Below are 26,647 nucleotides of genomic sequence, written 5' to 3'. Positions count from 1 at the left end.
TGTTTGTGTAAATAAACGAGAACGATGTCGTGATTTTGTAGACCGGGATCCTCAATGCGGTCATAAGAACTGATTTACTTACTGTCTTTTAAAGTCAGTACAAGGTCTGAGAACGCGAATAAAAACAAAGACATTTATGAACTGGCAGGCACTATTTGGCATTACAAAAATTCGTTTGTATCAACATTTGTGAGACTGAAATAAATTACATAAGTCATACCTGGACCTATGCATTCTATCCAAACATTTTCGTTTATGTAAATTAAAGCATACGCCTTTGCTGATGATTCTTATATAAATATCCCAATAGAAAGTGCGATATTTTTATAATGATTTTTTTTCTAACGGTTGGTGTTATTTTTTAAACTCTACCGATCTCGAGATACATGCCTACAATCATGCACGTCCCTCGCCCGAGGTCCCGTCTGATACACGACTCCTACATGTCTACTGTCTACAGTGCCGACAGTCTACACGCCTAAATAACATACGATCCCTGCTCATCCCCTTGCTAGAACATCGACACCCTACACGTATCCATAAACAATCCTGACACATTTGCATAGCTAAATAACTGTCAAGCATAAAATATCAAAAACATTCAAGGAAGCTGTTGTCCTGTGTCATGTTACACTTTTGTATCCGTTATAATATCATTATTGTTACTTGTTTTTCTTCAGTATTGCGAAAGAAAACTCTGCAGGTCTGTTCTTCTTTGTCATCGACACATCAAGGGCTGGGGTGGGGGGTAGCTTTTGAAGGTTTGAAAATATTAAGAAGATCCTAGTCTGGCGTGGGTAGAATCAGCGGATAAGAAAAAAAAAAAACAAAAACAAAACTTTGAGCAGACCTGGAAGGGATGACTGTAATTGTTTGTCACGAAACGAACAGTTTGCTTGATGTCCTCCTCAGACTGTGGGGAGTGGAGGCTGTGATGCCTCTACAGCTACGGTGTTATCGACGTTGTGATCCGGGATTTCAAAATAACGGGCAGCCCAACGGACAGGTCGGCACGCCAGCGCTGGAATCAGCGCCTGTGTTTATCGAAGAAGTGCCGGTTGCCTATTTCCTTCTCTGTCTGTCCACCTATCTTCTGGTCAATAGCCGAGCATCATGGGAGTTCACTCCGCGGACGCAGGTCTAACAGCCTCTCTATCCCTCATCCCACCCCACCCGGCACCCCGGCACCCCGGCACCCCTCTCACTTGCATGACTGCAAACAGACTCCCCCTCCCTCTCGTGTCTGCCCGCTGTCGCAGCCACTGAACACGGGACCGCTTTTTTCCCCAAATTTCGCTGCAGTGCTACCTTTTTTGGGTGGTCGTGGCCGCTGTGTCACACTGCACACGTGTTGGCCTCCAGAGGTCAAGAGTTTCAACCAACCCTGTGGCTGTTATGGAACTTAATATCGATGAGACAAGCAACTATAATAAAATGTGTAAGAAGTCGAGCTGATGGCAGAGGCAGTGAACTGTAAACACTTCAAGGTTTCAAGTACACCTACTGTAGGTAGGGTAGCCCAGCAACGCACTTCATCAACTTCTATCTACCTCACAAAATAAAGCACCTCGTACTACTATGAAGGGGGTTTCCTAATCTCACAAGTTTATCAAAACCAAGTCAGTAAGTCTGATGGTAAAAACACTCACCAACCCCTTTTCTCCTCGGTGCAAGCCTTTATGACATAAAATGAGAATTTGTTTCACCCGTTGCCCAATTATAATCTCAAAGCAGTTTTCTGCCAACTAATCAAAACAACTTCCTTTTAAAACTTCACGTGCGAGTCTTGTTTACTTCTTAATCTATTCTGAGGATAGATGTCAGGCTTCGATTAAGCAAACTGTACTTTCTTGACTCCAGTCCTCTAATGATCCCCTCAGGCTTGGCATTCCTCGGACAAAACTTCGTACATTTTGTCCAAGTTCATCTTCTGTCATTGATCCTTTCACGAGAAACGAACTGGCCCTCCATATTTGTCGGAAATCTTTCTTTTCCTCAAAACATCTCTAAAATATTACTCTGTGTAACAATATCGGTAAGAACAACACCATTAATCTGTAGTACTATACTTTGATAATATTAATTACATTTTTTGTGAATTCATACTTTCAAAGATATCTTACAATAATCACATTGTTAACACTTTGAAATTGTTCCTAATAATAACAAAATTATTATGTAAATTCTAATTTTAGTCTAAATCCACAATTCGAAAATGTCAAAATTAATATTCACATTGTAACTTAAGGCCTTCTTGTGATGTTGTAATTAATAATCATGCTAACAATATGTGTAATATTTTTCTCATTGTTAGTTATGGCCATGCTTGGACAATATTGTAAAATAATCCCATCTAGTATAAATTCACACGTTGACGATATTCGTAATGATATAAATTACATTTACATGTAAGGCCACTATCTGAAAATATGTGAAAAATATTCACATTATATATGTAACCACATTTTAACATGTGTAGAAATAGCTACATTGTTACATAAATCCAGACTTTCATAAGATCTGCAGTAAAACAAATACATTTTTATATATGGCCACACTTCAACAATATCTGTTATAACAATCTCATTGTTATTTAAGGCCAGTGCTTGACAAAATCTGTAACATAATAATATTGTCAGTATATATATAAGGCCAAACTCCGACTGTCTATGTAACGATCCTTCAGTTATGTAAAGCCTCACTTTGAAAATATTTGTTCAAATGATCATATTGCTATGCAAGGTCACACATTGACAATATCTGTAAAAAGCCTTACATTGTTATATCAATTCATACTTTGGCAATACATGTAATTGGATTGATTTCCGTTTCTGGGACACATTTGTTTCTGGATAATGTTATTGACTGCACCTTGTGTGCTGTGTTGCTGTAGTCTGGAGTTTGTATGGTCAGCAGTCGTTTTCAGACTGGGTTCTCTGTTTTTGTGATCGTCCCGGAGAGAGTTGTTGTTGTTGTTGTGCTGTGACAGCAAGCTTCGTGTCCAGTGGGACAGGTGTGATGCTGACATTGTACTTCTCCGGGAGGCTGCTCCTGCAATAACCATTTGTCGTATAGGGGCTGTGTGGATGGGACGGTGTTTCTGTCTGCCATGATTCAGCCTCTGCACCAGGACTGATTGAGCTTCCATACAGTTTGACCATGCTCTTCAGGGTTGTTTGTGCCAGCGAATATTTTATAGTTTATAGTTTGGAGCGAATATTTGGGACATCGGAACTTTAGTCAACGTACTATAGTCAAATATTAGCCAAAGCAGTGGGTTTGTATTCAAGATAATTGGCCATTTACCCATAAGTTACATTGCCCTAGCCTGGGTAGAGAACATGAGCCGCTGAAGAGGTGAAGAACAGTCTGGCACAGAAGGAACTCCACAAAACGGTGCAAAAAAAAAATGAAAATAAAAGGGAAAAACACGCAAAAAAAAAAAATTGCACAAACTTCAGTTTCTTCTTCCTGACCAAGTGATGACCCTCGTAAAAATTTTAGGCAGCAAGGATATTGATTTGTTTTCATTTGAAATAAATTGGCCCACAGGAAAACATAATTGAAGACAAGATTAATCTATGTAGGAAAAATTCAAAGGGAGAAATGTCGTCTGCGATGTTCACTTCCGCTTTAATGTTTCTGTTAACTTCAGATTAATATATCAACAAATGGCGGTATATTAAACAACTTTCTCAGTCATCTTTGCCCAGGTTGTTTATCAGGTCTCTAAACTTTCTGTGTTTGTTTCTGTTCGATTTTATCTAAGCCATTTTTGGCGGCTAGATTTATTTTATCGCCGGGGACCCCTTCTGGTAAATTATCAGATGAGAAGAAGTTGTGGGTAGGCCTACCGGGAGGCCTTAAATATGAAGTTTCAGAATTTTTTGAAGGTAGGAGATTTACTCACACCGTATATAGTAAAAGAATAGTTAAACATGTTTCATGAATACCAGTCTTAATCATTTTTTTTTGAATCAGCAGGTTTCCGTTTGTAACTGGATTCTGTATCTGGTCTAACGGCGCTTTCTGTATCAAACCAAATCGATGAAAAGCCCATATAGAGACCCGGGGTCTTGTTTTGTTAGAGGTTAATGATGCCACGTCTGTCTCATCGAGCCCCTGGTAGTGACTTCTCTTGTGTAACCGTGTGGTCTGCTGCTGCTGACACTTTGTTCACTGCTGTGTGCATCTCTATGGCGATCCATAGCCACCGGCCGGCTAGCCAAGCTATCGACACGTGCTCACACAACTAAACAGCCGCACACAGCCTCTCCTCCGGGTGGGGATGGAGTGTGGGGTGGCAGTGCCACCGGTCTCCATAAAACATTCTTCCCTTAGCTATTGCGTGCTTGTCTGGCATCAGGTTTTAGGAAACAAAGTACGATTGCAAAGTCCGCCATGACGATGACAGTAATTCTAGTGACACTGGATGACAGTAGTTCTAGTGACACAGGTTTGTTGAGGACACTGAGCCAGTGACGGCTGCTTGCGAGGCTCAGGCTCATGGTTCCCACATGCCGGTGGCGGCTCAGGCTCATGGCTCCGACATGCCAATGGCCGTAAACAGTGTTTGCAAAGAATAGGCCTGCGTATTTATAACTCATTATTTCTTTCTCCTGTCGCAATGCATGACTGGAAAGTATAGATTTTCGTATTTATTTTATATAGTATTCGCTGTTCCCTCCTGATGAACGCCCCCAAAGCTTCTGATGCTTTGTATTGTTAGCTGGCTTCTGTTCGATCCTCATGAGCGCAGCATGTGTATAGGGAGAACAAGCAGAGACGGTGAGCCTAAGGAAAATGTCAATCAAGAAGATCAATAGTAAGACATGGTGTTTCTGATGCCAGACCAACACTGTAACGAACCATAACGGCATTTTTGTGGCTACCAGGCGTCCGTCCTCTGCAACACCCTTTAATGATATCACTGTCGCTAGTACAAGTAATAAATGCATGTATATAAATGTGTATATACATACAGAATACTCACATCTAAATACATAAAACATACACATATGTACATATATCTCTTTCTTGATTTCTTTGACTGTACTTACATGCTTCTTCGTTTAAATCATAACTTTTTTTGAATCTTGGTTCTTCTGTCTTTAATGATCTTATTTTTATATTTAGTTTGTCTTTTGTTCGCTTGTTCCAGAGTCAGTGGATGCTTGTATTGCTTCTGGTGATTCCTGCAGGAAGAGTCCTGTAAGTCTGATATTTTCATTGATTTTTCTTCTTGTGTTAATTTAAGCGGCCAACTAATGGTAAAAAATGAAACAATCGAAGGGCTGGCAGTCGGGTGCGCGACGGAAATAGCACAAAGCTCTCGGCTGTACTCTCACTCGACACGCTTCACTGGACACGCCGTGGGCAGACGAGGTGCCCAGTGCGAACAGAAACAAAGAACTGTATAAAAGGGTTGGAAGCCACAGAGCTGTACACCAAGGTTTAGAAGCTCGAGAAAGTTATTTAATATATTTAGAAAATTAGATAACCAAATGAAAAAATAGTTGATATAGTATCTCTCCAAACTATATATCTATTTAAATACACACCAATACATCAGTACTTTTTTTTAATGTATTTATCCAGCGATACACTTTATTATAATTTTTGTGGGACAGGTTTACGTACGTTATGTATATGTATAATAAGTTTGGTTTGACAGACAGATTTTTTTGTTTCGAGTTAAAAATGTCCATCAGGGTTGCATGAAAGACGAAGGTGGAATAAAAAAAAGGACTGACTATGAAGGTGGCGATAATCCAGTGACCTGATGCTAGAGACCTGATGCCCAGTGAGCTAGTGACCAATGTAAACTGACCTGATGGCCTGGTGGCTGAGACATGATTGTTGTGAGCTGTCCGAGTGACCTAATGACTTGGGTAGACAGGAAGTTCATTCATCCACCCCTTGAAGCTATTGTCACTCTGTGACCTTCTGGTCATTGTAGACATCGTTTGTACATCGGTTTAGAGTTCCAGCAGTAACATAACAGTATCCTGTAAGTGAAGTAAGGAGTAAACAATGGAACCTTTGAACAACCGTAGTACTATATCTCACTCATCTGCTGCAAAGGTCTTTACATTGCTCAACATATGTTTCTTATTAGTTAAATATTAATTTTATTCATTATAGAAATATCAAAATACAAATTCGACCAGCAAAATTGAATTGAGTAATTAAATCTTTGACTACTCACAATATGATAAAACAACACAGAGAACAGAGATGCAAAGAAGCTGAGTTGTTTTTCTCGCCTACAGTACAGGCAAAAGGAAGTTCAAATAAAGGTGTGAACTTCTGCTGGTCAGTGGTGCTTGCCAGTTTGCTGTCATCCAGATACAAGCAGTAACTCAATGAGATTTTATATCAATGCCTCTATTGATATTGTTTGTTTACTCACTTGCTATGAAAAATATAAAAAGTTAAGTCTTTTGATCACGCCGAGATATGTATCAACAAAAACAAAAACAAAAATGTTCTGAGATCTGAAGTATAGGTAGATATGCATTAACAAAACTTCACAGAAAAAACTGAAAGTTAAACTGTTTTGGCAGCACAACACGAACGATCAGAAGCCATCCCGCTGTCGGAAGCGCGAGCACCCTGAAAAGGTCAGAGGTAAAGTAAGATGGCGCTACGAGCTACAGTGCGTCTTATCGCAACTAAAACGCGCAGCTTTGTCTCAGCAACTGTCTCCCAACGCCAACTGTTGGACACAAAAATCGATTTTCGCTCGAAAAGGATTTTTATTCAAAGAAGATTATACAGATCCTGTACCATAATTCTCTGTAACGGATACAGCCCCATCACCCGCGGAAAATCCATGACATCTGCGAAAACACGTTCAGTTAGAACGAAGACCTTGAATCCTGCCTGTGGCCATGGGGACAACAAATTCAATATTTTAAGTCCACTTTTAAACTGTATTCCTTACGAAATTTGTCTGCAGTTCACCTGAAGCAATGGAATTTAGCTTATAAACAGCCGGGAGGTTCAAAACTATTTGATCCTCCAAGTACGGTGCATGTGATACGCTCATAAAGTTTAGTTTTTGCTGAAAGGTGTTGTTGATACTGATCCTGTCAATTTTCATAGGATAGGGGTGGACTGTTGCAAACCTTTTTTTATCTGGTTATGTAGATACAGGGGATTACATTTCCCTATCTTCATATTACTACATAGTCAAGACTCCTGGCAAAACTGACGAGTGTTTAAAGTTGTGAAACTGCAGAACAGTTTTTTTTTCCTTTAATATTTATTGCTGATTTATATATCTAGGAGATGAAATCAAGATTTCATGACTGAAAATTTCCCATATCATTTTAACTCCAATGACACTACCTGTAAAGTTTCTCCAGAGACCTTAGCTCACCTCTGGAGTAGCCATTTGATTTGCACCTTTGGAAGAGTTTAGCGCCTGGCACAAGACCATCAGCACCTGTCGCCATTAAAGAATATCTAACATAGGTGTATGTGTGCATATTGCATCTTACCCACGGCCATGATGTTTCTTTTCGTTTTAATTTATATTTAATTTGAAAGTTTCCACAAAGATTGTTCCAGCATTGCTCAATAAACGACGCGTGGATGTCTTCCCGCAAATGATGACATGAGTGTTTACTAATGATCATTGTTTTATTTTCCTCTCTTTCTTCAAAAATCCAAAACGACAAACAGTTCTAGTTCATGCTTTCATTTTCATCTTTCCGTTTTTTTTTTAAACCCAAGTTCGATTGTTATATTCTGCAGAGATTGTTGAACCTTTGTTCACGGTGCCTGGTGCTCGGCAAACTCCCCCAGTCCGCCCGCTCGCTCCAGCAACTCCCCCACTTCCAGTCCCTCCCTAGTCCATGATTAAGATGTAATGCCTCGACCTCAATATAGACAGCGGTGACGTCACCCAGGAGGAAAAGGAAAGGGGAGACGGGTGTTTGAGGTCCATTGTTAGCTTCAGGTGACGTCACTGGCACGTGGACGGTGGCTGGCAGGGCCAAATAAGAATGGATCGCCGTGTAACGCCTATTTCATTTTAACGGGCTCTGTAGGCGCCGGGGCTCGCATTAGGCGGAACTTCCGTCCTTGTCCATCTGCAGTCTACTCAAGCGAGTTATTGCATGTTCTAGCATGTGTTGCCACGTTCATGGCTCACTTGCCTGCTCGCTCGCTCGCTCACGCCACCACGAGAATGCACGAGAAGTCGGGGAGAGAGAGAGGCGGCGTGCAATGTGGGCGCACGTCACAAGCTGCCAGTGCTGCCACATACAATTCTTTGGCGATGGGTTTCAAAATCGATAGATTCCACTTAGGCTGCTTGGTACACAAACCTTTTGTCTGCCTTTTCCTCCATACGACTTCAGGGAGTGCGGCAGTGGCAAGCCTCCATACCACATCAGGGAGTGCACTATAGTGTCATGGAGGCACCTTGCACGAGAAAGGGACAGGTCTTGCCTTGTGTCACTTTTGTACTGTTCAAACTGGACAAGAGAGTCTATATATAGCTTTGTTTTGATTTAGCAAGATGCTGCTGATAATAATGATACTGACGGTAGTTATGGTGACTGTTGCTAGTATCTCACACAACCGCCATTACTATACTATTATTACTGTCACCACTACTGCTGCTCTACGATATAATAATAATAATAATAATAATAATATAATAATATAATAATAATAATAATAATAAACCAATCAAAAAATACTATTTTCATCCAGTTTTAGACACAAATTTTACAAGGCTTTACCAGTATTTACCCTGGTCTCTGCAGCAAATGAGCAGGAAAATCAAGATCCCGACAAAACAAAACATCTTTGATGTGAGGTGAGGTGTACAAATAAAATGACACCGCTGGGATATTAAAAAAATATAACAGAATGATATTTTTCTTTAAAAAGAATATTATAGAACAAGTATCAGTTTACACCTCCAAGACAGTCGTGGAAGTTTCACATGTTTGTTGTGTCAGGGGCACAGGTCTGCACATGAATACACGAGGGTTAAAAAGCAAGAACGTTGTATTCTCGGAGCGACATCTACGTCCAGAGAAACCAACCTACACTGCCACGCGCCATTTTTTTCCGACGAAAACGTGATTGAGGGCGGGAAGACTCAAAGAGAAAAATATAGCTTGATACCTTTGACGGGTTAAACATAAAATGATTTGGTTGACAAAGCGGAGGCGCCCTCTACACGCTGCTGGTCCACTCAGTATTATGTTAGAGCGCCCTCCCACAAACACTCCGCCATTGTCACCACGGGGCAGGAGGTCAATGCGATCTGTTGACCAGTGCACAGCAAACAGTGTCTGGTGCTGTCGCCTCACTCAGCTCTTGCCTCGAGGCTTTAAATGGTCTGGAAGGCTAGGAGCAATTTCAAGTCTTGTTAGAACAATCTGAGAGTACAAGCGGTCCAGACACACTTTCCATTGATTTGCTTCTGGAAGATTCCAGTCTCTTGTCACCTACGTGTCTGGTGCTGGAGATAGGCCGTTGGCTTCATGAAAGGGACACGGGCAATGGGAAAGACCTGTATTAGATTCATCCATCACGGGGACATACTTTACCTTCTTTTGTTTGTTTAGTCTTTCATTCAGTTACATTTCTCTCGTTTTTATTTCATTCTTCTGTTGCATTTATTTCTTTTCTTCCTTCTGATACGCTTTACCATCACCAATCTATGAGCACAATTAGCATACAACAAAATTATTACGAGAATGACGAGACAATAACAATTGTGTTTGCTGTAGAAGGGTATGAAATGAATCATCGTTCTTTGTGTCATCACTGTTAGATAAGAACCAATATACGACAGCTGTTCTGTTGAAAAGTTAAAAAACATTAATTTTTTTTGTTAGAGTTAGGTTTTCATTGTTCCTCTAAAATTGGTTTAGCAGCGGGGGCATCTTGTTCTGGCAGTTCTAAAAGGATATCGCACTGGGGACATACTGGGGAAGTGACCTGCACGAGGTCATCGGTGGCAGCTAAGTAGATCATGCTTGTCCTGTGGCTCCACCTGCGGTCTCTCCTTCGGGGAATCAGACAAGACCCGCCTCTCCTGGCCATTGCGCTGCTTGCGGACCAATCGGTGTATACGTGGATTCGTTGATTCCCGTGCTAACCTTTTTTTGTCTTGTAATTGAAAGGGTAAGATACGGATGCCTCGTGCCTTGATCGCGTGTATCGTTTGTTGCAAGAGTTCCAAATTTGCATTCGAATTTTTTCCTCTGGAAGTTGCTCTTGGCATTATCACCTGGCTTTATTATATATATATGAGAGAAAGAGAAAGTAAGAAATAAGTCTGTCTTTAATTCTACGATGGCACCAGGGCAAATGTCAAGTCACAGACGTTTACTGGGAGTACTTTGCATAGGATCAACTATTCATACTTTCTGTCTCGTTTTGAGAAAAAGTATTAGTAATGCAATCGGTTGATTCTGCTTCAGAAGAAAATCTTTTGTCTTCTCATCCACCATCATTGTCTAATGAAGTTCATACTTGCTGATGCTGGCAGAGAAGTTGGATGCTCAGGAACCTGTACAGATTATCAGGTCGGAGTTAGGTCTCGTGTCTGAGGCTTCCCCAGCTTATCTCTGCTCCAACTCCAGGCCGGCAATCTGCTGTGTCTCAAGCGGGAGCAGAAAGCGATTTCATTAAGATGTTTTGCAGAGATACGCGGTATCTCAGAACCCCATCGGTGCTGTGGGACATGCCTGGTAACACACCAGAGACACAGACCACTTGACGGTATAGAGGTCTGTCGACAACTGATAGCCGACAGGTCGGGTGGTCCGGTGAGGTTTATGACATTGTATAGGTCACTCGTACTTCCATCATCATTATCGTCATCGTCGTCCTCCTCCTCCTCTAACATAATGTGCTCTACGTGTAGAGTTCGGTCATTTCATCGTACGACAATCCTTGGGAAGCGGTCTGCAAGTAGCCAAAATTAACAGGTTTTAATGCACTTGAGGATGGATTTCATCCACAGTGACGTCAAAGATAATGCGTTTATAATATAATATACCGGTAGGAGAACCTCTCCGAGGGCCTGTCCATATCAGCAGGTCTAGAAAGTTGAGGTGAGAGGCGCCCTCGCCAGTCCACAGTCTGGCACACAAAAGAAGAAGCAAGTCTCGCTGCGCCGCGACGTGTGGTAATGGAGAAGAAGCGGGCGAGATGGCCGTTGTGGCAGGCTTAACTGTATTTGTGGAAGGCAGTAATGCAGTTTTCTCTGATTGCGTAACGCCCGCCGACCAGGGCTAATTGACTCTGAAGGCAACAGGGGCCTGTGTGTAGGGGGCGGTGCGGCCTCGGTGCTGTGCCTTTCGCTGCGTGCAATGATTTTGTTAGGGCGGTGAGCGGCCTGCTGATGACCGGGGAGGAGGGAGACAGAGGAGAGGCTAATAAGGCCCCGCGGTAGAATGTAATACCCACGGCATTTGATTTTACATGTGGATGCCTCCCCACTCTCCATTCTCAGCTCTCAGACAGGCACGTGGGCATGCTGAAGCACGCGCGGGCGCACACACGTATACCACATAAGCATAATCAGACTTACAACGCACTCACAAACACACTGCACGCATTGGACACAAGCGTGTGTTTGTCGATGAAAGTATTGCCAGCAGTTCTCACGTGTCCGTGCGATGTGAATTGAATGGACAAGTTTGCCTTTCATCGTTGTGTTTTACTTTTCGCGTTGTTGTCATGTTCAGGTATAGTGAGGCAATAAATATAACGGTTATCATATTTGAAAACAGCCTCTCATGCCACAGACATTAAATCTTTGCAAGCATCTCTGTAAGTTTTCAGTGCTGCTGTTTAGTATATGTTGGGTGTGGCTGTGTGGGCAGTGTGTACACAGTGTGTGTGCGTGCGTGGGTGTTTGTTTGTCTGTCAGCGCGGTTTGTGTGTGCAGCAGCTGTACATCATAGCTGTACGGTGCTGCATGCTGTACGGTTAGCGGAGGTATCTGGGAGGTTGATCGATTGAAAAGGCAAATGCATACATCCAGGGTTTTGTCCTGGGTGCTGATGTAGCTGAGTGCAGCTGCTGGGCTAGCCGAGTCTGGCCCCGCCAACTACTGAAGTGCATGTTGCGGCTTAGCCGAGACTAGGAGGGGGAGAGCCGGACAATCGATTGCGAGTCGTGGGCGCCCCACATGCCGTTAGTCTGATGTCATAATGCCATCACATTACACTGCTTTGCATTTCTCTTTCTCACGCTCTTCGTCGTACTCTCTGTTTGCCTCCGTAGCTATCTCTTTCTCTTCTTTTTTCCTTCTCCCTGAACCTACATCCCACAGATCAAAATGGACTAAAACCTTTGAAAGGCGAAACTAGACATTGATTGATTTACTTCGATTTTTTTTTTTTTTTTTGCGTATAAGCTCAGGTCAGCAGCACTACTTACTAAATAACATTAATGCTGAGACATCACATCATCTGCAACATAAATAAATAAGCGAGGTTTTTACAAAACAAAAAAAGCACTACCCGTAATAACATTTTCAAGGAAAGAAAAAGCAAGCACACGTGACACTGTCAGTTCAATATGCTCCTTTCATGTTGTCACTGCCATCGTCTTGAGACGTAATGTAGGAGATCACGTGACTTGCAGCAGTTGAAGCATAGCGAGCGCCAGTTTCCGTTTGACGCGTTAGTTTTGATGCTGACCTCAATGACGCTGACCTGGTGTGCCTGACGTCATCAACAATGATGTCCTTCCTGTGTGAAAGCACTCAACCGCGGATGACCCCGTGACCCCGGTCCTTCACACTGGCGTTACGTGAAACAGAATAAAGACTTCTTTACCTTATGTACAATTTCTATGCGGCTTTCAATTAGTCAGTTCCATACCAAATTACTGACAGACGAGGAAATGAACTGAGCAGACGTCCAAGAAGCTGAACATGTTTTATCCGTTATTGACGTCACATGTAATTAAATACGATTTACAAAGCAGAGTTGACCGTAATCTGTGTGGCTCATAAGGACCACTGACGGTTTCTTAGGGCAAATCTTAAAATAGCCGCGGCTGTTGTGCACATCGATGAAAAGATTAAAGCCGCGCACGTGCTTACAGACGGCTGCTGCTGCTGCTACTGCTGCTGCTGTTTCGTTGCTTGTTGATGATGATGATGATGACGACGATGACGACGACGATGATGATGATGATGAGGAGGAGGAGGAGGAGGGTGGGAGAAAGTCAAAGTCCTGGGAGAGAGTAAGGGAGTTAAAGAATAGTCAATGTCGCAAATAAAACCTATACAACAGTGACATCGGCTTCATTACTAGAATCCTCTTTAAGCCCTCGACATTAGAATGTGAACTCCTTTTTTAATGTTTTGCTTGTTATTAATATAAAATCAGTTTTACATTACATCTTGAAAGGTCAGCGGAACAGACATAATTTTTCTGACATAGACAAATCCCATTCAATTTATGAATCAGATGATTTAAAATGAATTTTGACAAAGTATTTTAAAACATTTTTCTTAGTTTGGATGAGTAAGTTTTTGAATGTCTGTAGTGTTTTAGAAACATTTTCTCCTCTTTATGGTCGTGGTTCTCTTTCCGTCGGTAGTGTAATCTCTCAGATATTTTTATACTACTCGGGGTTATTTATAAGGTAAAGAAGGCTTTAAAATCAGGTTTTTATTGCTCAGCGAATTATTTGTGTTTTGTAATCTCCGCTTCTATCTCCTCTTTTCTTCGCTTTCCTTGGCACTCAGTAAACAATCCAGCAGACAGAGGGGAAGAAGAAAGAGGGTTTCGTGATAATGTCAGTCTCTCCCCCTCACACACACACACCCGACCCTTGCTAAACATGGGGCAAGAGGGTGGTACTCGTGGCAGTGGTGAATGAAGTTAATTTTTGCCTGGAAAGAGCGAGATAGTAATCAGCGTTACTCCACTTACTCTGGCATCCGCAAACATTCCGGGCTTCAGTTCTAACATTACAGGTCAGACTGTTGTTGTTTTTTTTTTTTTTAAAACTGCGATTGCATTTTCGAAAAAGAGGGGATTTTTTACGCTTGAAATAACAGGGTTTTCGTGATTCATCCGAGCTATTTATAGTCAGATATATATCTTGTGTTCTTTATATCTCATTGGCATTGTGACAAGATTCAAATCAGAGAATCGTTATTGGCCTTTGTTTAAAGACAATAAGAATTTTATCAAACTCTGTACAATCAGGTGAATATACCAGGTTTGTCTAGGTCACTGACTGACATATTACATAAATAAATCGTAGTATTTCCTGCTAATTAAACAGGTTAAATTTATGGGTTTTTGATTGTTTGCTAAAAACTAATTTCTATTTTCTTTTCTAAAATTTTTCAACAGTTTGAAAGTATGAGTGTGTCATAGCATTCGTTTCCTTCTCTCTCTTTCTCTCTCATGTGTGTTTGTGTGAGAGAGAGATCGAAAACATAGAGATAGAAATAGGAAGGAGTAGAAAAAAAGGAAGTATAGAAAAGACAGAATAAAAAAGCCGTCAAGGGCAGCCGACTCTGTCCAGCTAATCTCTGGGCCGTGCTCTGGCTACACCAACACTGCTGTGGATGGTCTGTGGAAACAGGACGATCCCTCTAAGCTTTCGGCTTCCAGCAGACGACAGTAGCTCACGAGACGGATCATGAAAGAGGTTTATGATGCTGTCCACACAGATGAGAAAGTCAATGAAACAAGACAGCCAAGGGCAAATAATTCAATAAAAAAAGGAAATGCAGCCACCTCGATGCTTCGGTCTCCTCGGTTCTGGTGCTGGCAAACATGGCGGTGTCCAGGATGGAGCCGCTTGCTCGACGGGACACTTTCTGTGGAAGTCAAAAATATTCAAAGATCCTGGTTTCTAGAGGTGTCTAGGATTTTATTTTTGTATCTTACAATTTCATCACCTAAGGACATAGTTTTCATGGAAGGCACAACGGAGCACAATGGAGGGCACAACGCGGGGAAAAATAACTTTTCTAAAGGACAAGACACCGCCATGGAGACTCTGATATACACCTCGAATGAGATGGACCACAATACTTGGGAAGGAACTCTGTGTGTACGTGTGTGTGTGTGCGTGTTTGTGAGTGAAAGAGAGAAAGGGGACAGGGAGAATGCAGGAAGAAATTTGCCGAGTATTTCATCTTGCCAATTGTTGGGCAAAGCTGTTAGTCCGACCTCATTGATATTCCAGCTCGGTATTGGGGTCAGAGAATTGTGTAATCCACGTGCATTGATTCCGATTGCAGCTCGACGGAAATTAAAGACTTCTAAACGAGGAAAATAATTTCTGCTGCCGGGTCCAGTTCTTATAGGATAACTAGTCTCTCACGCTGCTCCTTCTCTCTCTCACGCATGCACACACACACACTGTTATCTAGCAATCACTTCACGCACGGATGTACACGCACGTGTCACACACACACACGAGGACAAACAACTTCGCTCATACAGGAAATAATGTTTTCTCATTAGCTTCATACACATATACATAGCGACAGAAATTTCCTCATCATCTTCATACTATCTGTTCATCAGCTTTGAAGTCTTATTAATTAATCAGCAAATATTTTGGAATTAGTAGTCAGTACTGACAGCTCACCACGACAGTCACGCATGGGTTGAGTAAACAGGTTGAACAGCTTTATCATGCTTGGGAGGGGGAAACTGTATTTTTAATCACATGTACTGATTAACTAGTTGTAAACAAACCAACAAACATTACTCATTCTGAAAGCTGGCATGGAACGCAAATCGTCTGCTTATTGTCCTGAGGATGCAACATCACAGTCAGTCTGTTGTTGTGTTGTGCAGCCTCCACTTCACATAATGGCGGCAGTTATTGCCAACCTTTCTCAAACCTACTGCTAATATCAGGCAAGTCCAGGAAATTACAGTGATAGTGGGCAGTAAATCCAGCATCGTTTAGAATAACTAGGCATTAATGGGTGTTGTTTCTCACTTGCTGTCGTAAATGTGTGAGGAAAAACCCTTTAATGATAGGTTGGAACCGCGACATCATGAAGTAGCTTAATTACAACTAACAAGCTAGTTAGAAGCAGCTAAGTACCTTGCACATGCTTTGTCAATCCAACACAAAACTGTGTTTGTTTGTTTCTTTCTTTCCCGCTGACTACTTCTGCACAGTCTGAGAGTCTACATCTCTCTCTCTCTGGCCAAATGTTTGTATCTTCCTTCGCAAACTCCTCTCTAAACATGTTCATTAACATTACAGAGGAATGCTTGAGTGAGTGTGAAATGAGGAATTGGAAGGAGGGAGAGTGACAGAGTGCTAATGTTTAGTGCAGGTGTTAGCTTGCCTACTCAATTATTTTTGTGCACCAAACTAAGGCTGTAGTATGGCGAGAGAGCTCCTAATGAGTCGGAGACAGTTTTGAACTTGTCACTCACAGGATTGTAGACAGGTCGCTTGCTTCTGTGTGTGTTTGTGAATCCCATTCTTGGATAGCAATCATGTATGCTATATTCCGTGTTATAATGAAAATATCTGACACAAAGCTGCTTGTGCCGCGCGCAAGAGATTAAATCGGTAATTATAAGAGCGAACGAGAAAACGAGTGTCGGAGAGAGAGAGAGAGGAGGAGAAGAGAGGAGGAGAAAGGCTCCTCATGGTTGTGTGCTCAAGCGCTGATTTAGAAAGATCGTCAGTTCGTTCTTAAGCATAAATCCGTGGAGAGCCCGACACTCCCGACCTGCATGTTCTCGTGTGTTTTGTCTCATAAACGAAGATTTTCTGTCTTTATGCAAAATTGAGATGTAATGGAGAGCGCGCAAACAACTTTTACGAGAAAGCTTAAGAAGCTTAAGATCCTGATGAAGTGACGAGGCAGCCAAATGGGGATATCCCTATGGATTTCAGGCTTAACAGTTTTTTGTGTCTCTTTTAGTGGACATTTGGCGGAGAATAAAGTTTTCTTTTGAAGTATTCACTAAAGTCTTCTGCACAGATGTGTAGACGGTTTCAAGACTCAGAAGACGACAAGATTTTATCAGAGGTTTAAGAGACTGTTTCTCTTCTAAAGTTCGAATTGCCTCCAGTTTGCGATTACTTACATGTCAGAAAAACTTTTTTCTGGGAGATATTGACTGCTTCTAACAGTTTCTGTCTGTGTCTTCTGTCTGTCTGTCTGTCTGTCTGTCTGTCTGTCTGTCTGTCTGTCTGTCTGTCTGTCTGTCTGTCTGTCTGTCTGTCTGTCTGTCTGTCTGTCTGTCTGTCTGTCTGTCTGTCTGTCTGTCTGTCTGTCTGTCTGGTCTGTCTGTCTGTCTGTCTGTCTGTCTGTCTGTCTGTCGAGAAGACTGAGGACGTGGTATACTTTTCGATGAGTACATTTTCTCAGGATGAATGTCTGCTTATAGACATTAAATTACTTTTATCCACTTTACCCCTAAGATTGTAGCCACTACGAAAGTAAATTTGAAGAAGACTTATTCCAGCAGGATATAGCTAAATAAGGACCACACACCCCAATGTTCTCAAGAACTACAGTCACAGGTTCCTTGCAGAAGACAGCAGTGAATGAAAATAAACTGGACATCTCAACACCGTGATTTATAAATGGCAATATATCTTTAAATTCTATTTTAATGTGAAATACTTTGTGATTAAAATAAACATGAAACTTATATGCCGTTGTTAGGTCGTTAAGTGTTGATACGGCGGATTTGTAAGGTATAATGGTTTCTAGAACATGATTAAAACGTGGATGTTATTGACCCTTAGGCTTTTCTGACAGTTATTAATAGTAATTAATAGTGTTTTCTGTACCAGCCATAAAATATTTCAAAATGCATTTTAGCTTGTTTATGTTAAGTTGACATGGAAGCAAAATATGGTAAATCGAATGACAGGAACTGCACACACTCTTCTCGATGCGTTAATCTGTGTGTTTCTTTCTTGGTCTGTCTGTGCCTTTGAGCATAATTATTATTCCATGTGTGTGTATGTGTGTAAAAATTAAGATGTTTTCATTATAAGAGTAAGCTCTGAGTCACCACACTCACACACCCCGTGTGCACATTCACGGCAGTTAGAAGTCTTGACACGGGGGGACTAGGGACAGCCAACACCTCCTCGTGCTGCTCACTTGGGGCTAACGGGAGGCTGAAGTGCGCGGTGGCCGCTGCAGCAATCAATCACCTGGTTATTCCGACACTTGCCATCGATTTGCTGCTCCTGCCGCTGGTCGTGGGGCCTTTCGTCACGGGCTGATGGGTAAAGGTAGCCGCGCCAGGCCATGGAGGGGGGTTACTTTTTAAACCAATTAATTCATTTATTACTCAATCTATAATTGAACAGACCTCGCAACGGCTTCCAATCATGGTGGTCACACAATTTTACACGAAAACGTTCTGATTATTTTTTTATACGTTCCCAATCGACCACTCAGGATTCCAGGAACAAAAAAAAAAAAAAAAAAAAGCTTGTTCATTATTATTTTTTTTTTCTTTTTTACCGAGTCTGTACGTGGCAGTGGTTTTCAGTTGCTGCCCATGAGAGCCTCAAAATCAAGCGGGTTCTAAAGAGTTGCACTTTGACCCATTGTCTGCTCCAGACCACGTCTACTCCACATCCGGCCGTTTTATCACCGCGCTATTTATCGCATCCGGGCTACCGGCCCTTGATGACGTCAGCGCTAAGCACGGGTATTAATGAACATTCCATGGCGATTGTCCAAACTTTGTCGCTTGCTTTAGCCAGACAACTGTTGCGTTCAACAAATCTATAGACTGGATGCGAGTAACCATGATACGGCGAAGAACATGGCAGTGAATACTAGTGAATAATATTGTTAAGTCGAATGTAATTGTTCTGAACACATGGTCAGACTGGACATCACAGATAAAGGATTCATTTTGTTCCCTTCACCTCCCAACATTTTCATCAAAATACACGCTGACATATTTTACAATGGTTTTGCCAGATGACCGTCCCTCGTTGTTTTGGATATAAAAAATAAATATATTATTTAACATAGAAACGCTTAAGCAGTTACACCAGCCACGAAAAGCAATTTTAAAAAACCAGGGTGAGATCTCTTTTTATTCTTTATGCATGGCCGACCACAGCCGCTGACATAAGCGTGTTTCCACAATTTCCTCCGTGGTTTTCATAGAGCTTAAGATGTCCAGCACTGAGGCCACGAGGTTTATTATGTGTCAGATGGTAGAGCCTGGCGGGGTGTGGGGTTCACTGGGGTCAACAGGCTCCTGGCTGCTGGAAACACCGAGCAGGGGTTGTGTGTGTGTGTATTGGGTTTGTACATTGCTGTTCATACATAAGACTACTGTCTTTAATATTTCTTTCATTATTTCCCACACACAAAACTAAATTTGCGCGAATGTGATTTTCCATGTACCACAAACCCATTTCTGGGATCCATACACGACCAACTAGAGCAAATTTTTGATAGAAGACCTCATCAGTCAATGTATATTTTGAATGAAATTTTCTACTGTGAATATTTGTCGCCTGACAGAAAGACAGGAAAAGTCCTCTACAGGATATACTTACCTCAGCACTGTGTGTGAAGTCTAACTCTACAACAGAGGGAAATCCTCTTTCCATTTTAATATTTGGTACTTCTGCAATGTGTATGAATGTAAGCAATGCCTTTTGTCCACTACTTCCACACTCTGAACATTTTCTCACAAATTGTATTTCATATTATTACATTATTATATGATTGTATTACTAGAGTACTTATTTCGTATGACTACAATGCAAGAGAAAAGGACAACCTCGGTCTCTCTCTATTTCCTTTATTTCCTTTTTTTTATTATTTTAACTGCAGGATGCAAGATAGCTAGTGGAGCTTCTATACCAAAAATTCAAATCCATAAAAAGCAAACTCTCCCTCAACCTCTTTGCTTAATATCATTTCCCGGAAGATTTGCTTTTTCAAAATTTTCTATTTCTTGAAATTTGGTGTTCCGCTTAAAATATTTTTTGGGATAAATACAGTTACCCGTGTTATGGTGAATCTTATTCCATGCTTTTTATTAGGCTTAAAATATCTGAACGTAAGAGGTTCAGTTTTTAGTTCTTCTGGCATTTGGAACATGAGAGACTAAAGCATTCGTTTGACATCGTTAAACTTTTATAACTCCTCTCCCTTATATCAGAAATAGTTTAAAAGCGATAGTTCGCTATTTTCATCAGACTCACCTTTTTCTCTCTTCTTTTTTTTACTCTTTATTTTATTTCCTACCCTTTTTTGGTTGCATTTCATCGAAAATTTTTTCTGTGGTCTGTACTGGAATTTGAAAATGTGATTTTTTTCTTCATAGTTGAAAAAAAAAAATGTCATTCCAGTATAGTTTGTTGTGATATTCTTGAATAAAATCCAAAAGTCACTATTTCATATTTATATAGAGAGAGCTCCTCCATTGGCTGAGGCTTGTAACAATCATCGCCATGTTGCTGTCAACATCTAATCGTATTTTCTAAGAGCGACCTCTGCTCTCAGAGACATCCTCGCATGACATGTTTTGATATGTTCTGCAAATGCTTTCTGCACAAAAAGCGATACCATTAGTGTTAGCTGGACTAACAGCCTCAAATCCCGAGTTTCAATGTTTTCTCTGGAACACATTTAATGGAGTTTGTTCCTGTCGTAGAGTCAATAAGAGCATCGTCGGCTCCCACAGGAAATCCTGCTTCCCACTGGATTCCGATTTATCTATTTTTATGAGTGCCTTTACTTGATGATTCCAGTTATCACACAGTATCAATCACTTCTAGTCGACTGGTGCTGTACCCTTGGTGTTTAAATGTTGTCGTCATCCCAGTTGTAAAGAAGCAAAGCCTCCATCCTAGTAACCTCCAAAGCTGTTTTCAATCTATCTTTTCTGTCCAAGGTACTTGAAAAGAATGTGTAATCCATCCGATAAACCATTTTTCTATTTCTTTTTGTGCAACGCATCAGACGGAAAAAATTCTCAGACTCTGCTGTTTAGAATTCAGGTTCCCCACTTTCTCTTCAAACTTTGTCTACATTTGAAGCCCTCAAATCCAGCCCCACGAGCTGTTTCTTTAAGAACGATCTTGCACAATCAAGAGTACAGTTCCACTCACTCCTCAATTCATCATCCATTCAGGTTTCTGTCCTGCTGTTCATTGTTGGCTGACTCTTATGTTTATTGTCTGTCGGTGCTGGACTGTCAGTTCATTTGTAGTCATTCGTGTGCATTGTTATTGTTGTTATTATCATACAAGGGACTCATTGTGAGGTGGTCACGTGACAGCTTGCAGCCAAGTCTGCTGTCAGCTCGCCGCCAGGGGCTCCTGTATCGCAGACAACTCAGTGAGGACTCACATTAGCGACGGTAGTGTAGAGGGCAGTGACGTTGTTGCGCGAAGGTGAGAATGGAATCGAACCATTGTCCTTTCCGGATGATGTCTACATGACGGTGAGAATAGAGCGGAGAGGACAGCTGATGACCGGGAATGGGAAGGGTGTAGGGTTGGGGGGAAGACAACTAGGAAGTCAGCTGACTGACATGGGACAGGTGCCGGTGAGACTGTGGTAGACAAACGTTTGTAGAAGTGCACACGACACTGAAAAATATTGTTGTCTCTTGTGTCAGGTATATAAATATCTGTGAGGCACGTTTAATGATGCCTGTAGATACTAAATGAGATTTCTCCTGAGTTTTCATGTGACTATAATCTATTCTTTTCCTTCATAAACAAGTTGGTTCTAATCGTTTGATCAAATGCCGCCCGTCAGATTAAATGAACAAAAGTGTAAACAGTGTAGTCGTGACATCATAAAGTGTTACACGTGTCATTGTGATATGCTGCTTTAGTCACAGCATAACATTCGTAAACACAAACATAATCTTTTTTTGGTAGTTGAGACACTGTTTTACGTTAGTGGATCCAAACGAACACAGCTGTCGACAACAACCATGCCAACACGAATGTCCCCTTGATTACCTCCCTTTCCCTTGGAGCTCTTTTTTCCACCCCGATCTTGTCCTTGTCCTGATTGAGAAGCTGGTCACACCTTGCATTAAAGAGTGGCTGTCACTGTCACGTCACTAAACCTGAAGAAGCAGCCACTTGCTGGGTGGGGAACCTTCATTTGCATAAGGGAGGTAACCGCATTAGGCGCTGGTGAGAGTTGTCCCGACCTGTGCCACTGGAATTGTTCCGCCTGTCAATTCCGCGCCTACGTCACGAGGTAAGTAGCGGAGAAAATGGGATTTCTACAATTTGTTTGTCTAAAGGTCTAGAAAGATCCCCAAAGCATATTAAACTCTCACATTGCTGGTTCTCTCTTCCTACCCCTCTATACCTCTACCTAATTATCACCCTTCCTTTTCATTTTTGTCCTCCTGAAATTTATAGCAAGCAGCGAGCAAAACTCTGGCACATACCATCAGATTATTTTAAAACTTAAAAATAAAATTACAGTGATCTGTTTTAATGTTGTTGTTGATAAATGTCGATGAATGATTGTGATGGTTATATTTCAAGTTGCTCTCTTTGAACTCAGTTGACGTATTAATTCAGAAGGAAAAATATTCTTTTTTCTTTTTTTGTAGAAAACAACAGTGATTAACTGCACTAAGGGAAATAAAAACCTAAAAACGGACGACACACTCTAGTTTCTTTGCATGACTTAGCAGCCGCCGAACTGCTGCACGGGAAGGCAAAGATTTTTACGAAGTCATTTATCTCAGCTGCGTAAAGAGGGTTGCAGAAAATTAGTCTGTTTTTTAAAGACAAAAATGTTCATTTTCTTTGTTTTATTAGTCTTTTTAAAAGGAAGTTTTGCCGTCACAGCCCTCGCGTCTAGAAAGAATAATTAAAGTCAATGAGATTCTTACTGCGTGCGGTGCAAGCCAATTTCCTTCAGATTACTCCGAGAAGTGTTTGAGTTCAGGAAGAGGGTCTCCATCTTGTGACATTGTCTTACCGATGAATCTAGCAAGTGCGTGTTGGATTAATTAATTGCCTATCATTTTCCAGACGAAGCGGTGCGTATGAGCTTGTCTTGAACTTTGGTAATTACTTTTGAATGTCACTGGTTTGTAAATTTCTTTGTACTGACAGATTTCAAATTTGCGTGCAATCTACTGAATAATTTGGAAAGTGTCTAATTTTACGCTGGTAGAAGATCGTGGACACATTGCTTAAGAGACAACAGGCCAACCGTAACCACAGAAACTCTTCTCCTCTTATCAGTAAAATAACTGAGAAAAATCTTTTGGCGGAGACTGCAAGCAAGTAAAAAGCATCACACGGAAAGTCTTTGATGTAATTCTCCAATGAAATTTGTCCAGAAAGACCGCTCTTGTAACAGAATATGGAGTAAAATGTTAACATTTTTGGTTTCCTCTAAGGCATTTGAGATCATAGACAAAGTTCTTGCTGAGATACCGAAGTGGCTTTAGAGGATACTTGGAACAGTAAAATTTCATTGAGACAAGTTTATCCAAAACCATCTGCAACCAACACTACTTACTACACCACCGAATGAGGAATGTTAAATTTAAATGTCCAGCAAGTCTTTGACAAGCTGCAAGTAGTTCCAGAAAGCTCATTCTTCAAACGTGACGAACTTTCAGTGATATAAAGTGTGATGTTCTTCCAATAACACTGACATGTACTTCCAGTGGCACTGTGACATGTAGTGACACTGGCATTTTAGGCATTGATATAGTCTTGTCTGATGAACTGCAGCCAATCTCTGCCCGAGTTTTATTAGAAACTACCCAGGTACTTGGGTTTGTCCGGGTGGATCTCTACCGCTAACCTTTCCAACTGTGATTTTATCAAATTTGGACCTGTCACTTCATTTGAGTCAAACTTATTTGATACCTGGTGTGAGTGTAGAGATATGGTGATGCTCTTGTACTCGGGAATTCCATGTCCTTCATTTTCTTTAATTGACAGGTTGGCGGCTTTTGATCGGCGACGTGTGAAGGAGATAAAAATTACTGGGGTGCCATCCGTCATGCAAATATGTTTCTCGCTCCTACTCTTTTCTCTCAGACTCGCTCAGTCTCCTGCCTCGTCCTCTCTCAAATTATCTTCTCTCTTTCTGTCTCTGTCTCTATTTCTGTAACTTCTCAAATTACAAGATTGTGAAATGTGTTCTACTTTCAGAGATGTGTCGCAATTTCTTCTGTGTAGTATTTTTATTCGTAACTACCACCATCTTGTCGCTGTCGTTGTTGCGATCCAATTTCTGCCTTTGAGCATCCATATTGGTAAAGTGTGGTTTGCGAGTACTTAATGATGAGTGCTCACCTCTTCGAAATGTACTCCTTCTATGTCCATCTCTGCTTTGCCGTTGCCAATGATCACGGCCTTGTCAGTGCTAGTGTTTGTGTGGTAAGTCATGCTTTGTCTATCAATTTTAGGGGTATGGTCTTGCAAGTCGCTATTGTTGCCTGCCATCAGGGTCCATAGTGATGAAGCAAAAGTGAGCTCTTTTCCCAGAGCAAAATGGGGAATTTAAGGAGAAGCTTCTTGCTTCTGAAGTTATAGAACCTGCGTACACTGCTTCAGTATACCTTCGTCAATGCTTTATATCTACGGCTCCAGGAGTAAATCATCATCTGCAGGGTCTGAACACCTTTTATAACAGTAAACAAATAAACATATCCTTGAGACGATCAGCAAGCATTAAAATAATCTAGGCAACTCTCATTAGCTAACTTAAATGGGAAAACATGTAAACTTTAAATGTTTCCCTAAAATGTGGATTTTTATCAGTTCATATACAAACAATGTAGACAAAAGTTTCTTTATAAATTTTTCATTTACTGAAAACGTTATTAATTGAATAGCGTTTTCCATCCATTCATCCATCAACCTGACCCTTTTATTCTTTCATTCTCTCTTTCATTTCTTTTAATTAGCAGCGTCTGCTCGCATCTCTGATTCATGTCTACACGCACGTGCCGCCTGACTGCAGCGTGGCGTCTGCTGGTCATGGCTGCTTGTCTTGTACACCATCGCCGGCGGTTCGTGGCGAGCTGATGAATATTTCACTCCAGTTTTGCAGTGAAAAAAGAGACTTGTCAACGGGGCTCTCCGACTGACAGGACGGGTAGATACCGTGAAGCGATTGCTGGAACTGTAGGCAGTGCTGCTTGATCAAGCCTGAATTACTTCTGGGAAGCTCCACAGAAGAACGGGGCGTGACATGTGATCCCTCCCCTGTCTTGCCCACGGAGGAAAACTCACCGAACTGTCGATGTACAGAACATCGCAGTCCTCGGGGATCTTGTGGGCTCGGTGAAGCATGGGAGCTGCGTTGATTTATATATGTTCTACTGAATATTGTATGCCTGCTTTATGTGTTAGCAAAATTTAAGAGAAAGAAACTTCTAAAAGGAAACCCTTCTCATATTTGTTGCCTGCTTAGTTCTCTACAAATTCTTCATCACCTGCTAATATTAAGTTAAACAGGCAAGGCTTGGCTACACGTTTTTCATTTTAGTTTATTGCTTTACCTGAGTCAAGAAGGTGGCATTCTTAGTTTTGTGTTAGTGCATGAATTTTCGAGAATAATATAAATAATATAGTATATTTGCTATAATTTAAAAAAAATAAAATAGACAGTTTAATTACATTTTTATTTGCGTTAGTTTGCTTCCTCTAGCAATGTAAGAGGCACAAGATGAATCTACTTTCATTCGATGTCTATTTTCATCCAAAGCTACTTAGCATAACTGACTTGCATGCAATGCATCCATAACACGCGCTTGGACGTACGGTTATATATATAATCAAATAATCATATCCATCGTCATACAAAGAATAATCGACTTACAACCTTGCTCTCTTGTACATGTTTTCGCTTCTTATTGCAGCTCATAGAGGCCATTCCTGGTGCCCCTGCCCCTGGATGGTGTGTGGACCTCAATGACTAGGACCTGCCACTGTTTTGGATACACTTGACTGCTGCAACTACATGCATGGTAGGTGTGAATGTACCCTTTCTTGCTGTTGTGTGGTGCGCGCATGTGTCTGTATTATCTCCTGCTGTAAGTGCGTGTGTGTGTGTGTGCCACCTTCCCAAGAGTAAGACACATTCTGATCCGTTTTGTAGCAAGTATGACCAGTCCTGACTGCCATCATTTAATAACTACATTCGACATAATGGCGGTCTGACAGTAAAAGGACGTTTCACAAGGCAGTCACATCCTGCTCTGTTGTCTTCCATATCCAATATTCGCTGTCACGGGAAGGAGGTCACACCATCTGTCTTTCATTTTGTTCCACCGAAGCGGACACGTCTGCCTCTCGCGTTTTCTTTTCATTTGGCGAGACCTAATGAGACGTTTCTCTCACGTGACTTGATAAGCTGCATCGTACAGACCATTGAGACCACTTCGCCACCACTTCCGACAGATTCGCATGCAAGAAGACATCAGATGTACATCGAGGACCACTGACATCATGTGAGTCGGGGAGTGTTCCAGCAAAGTGACCAGAATGGTTGTCTCCATAGGCTGACTACTGAGAAAATATTGTGTTTAGTCCAGTGTATAGGGCTGACGACTGACATTATTTACAGCTCCTCCATGTCTTTTTAGGCGTCCTCCACATTGACAGTTTTTGACAGAGGTAAAAAATGGAGATGAAATACCGTTGA

General features: G+C 41.4%; 1 long non-coding RNA gene across 1 annotated transcript in view; it reads left to right on the top strand.

Annotated features, from left to right (window-relative positions):
* LOC112558208 overlaps positions 1–25,972 on the top strand; it is a 30,482-nt gene extending 4,510 nt beyond the window's left edge. The window contains exons 2-3 of the long non-coding RNA XR_003098093.1: positions 5,162–5,211; positions 25,863–25,972. This is a non-coding gene — a long non-coding RNA (uncharacterized LOC112558208). The remainder of the gene's footprint in view (positions 1–5,161; positions 5,212–25,862) is intronic.
* Positions 25,973–26,647: the final 675 nt, after the last annotated feature.

This window comes from Pomacea canaliculata, linkage group LG2, assembly GCF_003073045.1.
Source record: "Pomacea canaliculata isolate SZHN2017 linkage group LG2, ASM307304v1, whole genome shotgun sequence".
NCBI lineage: Eukaryota > Metazoa > Mollusca > Gastropoda > Architaenioglossa > Ampullariidae > Pomacea > Pomacea canaliculata.
This window is presented reverse-complemented; position numbering and strand designations above follow the sequence as displayed.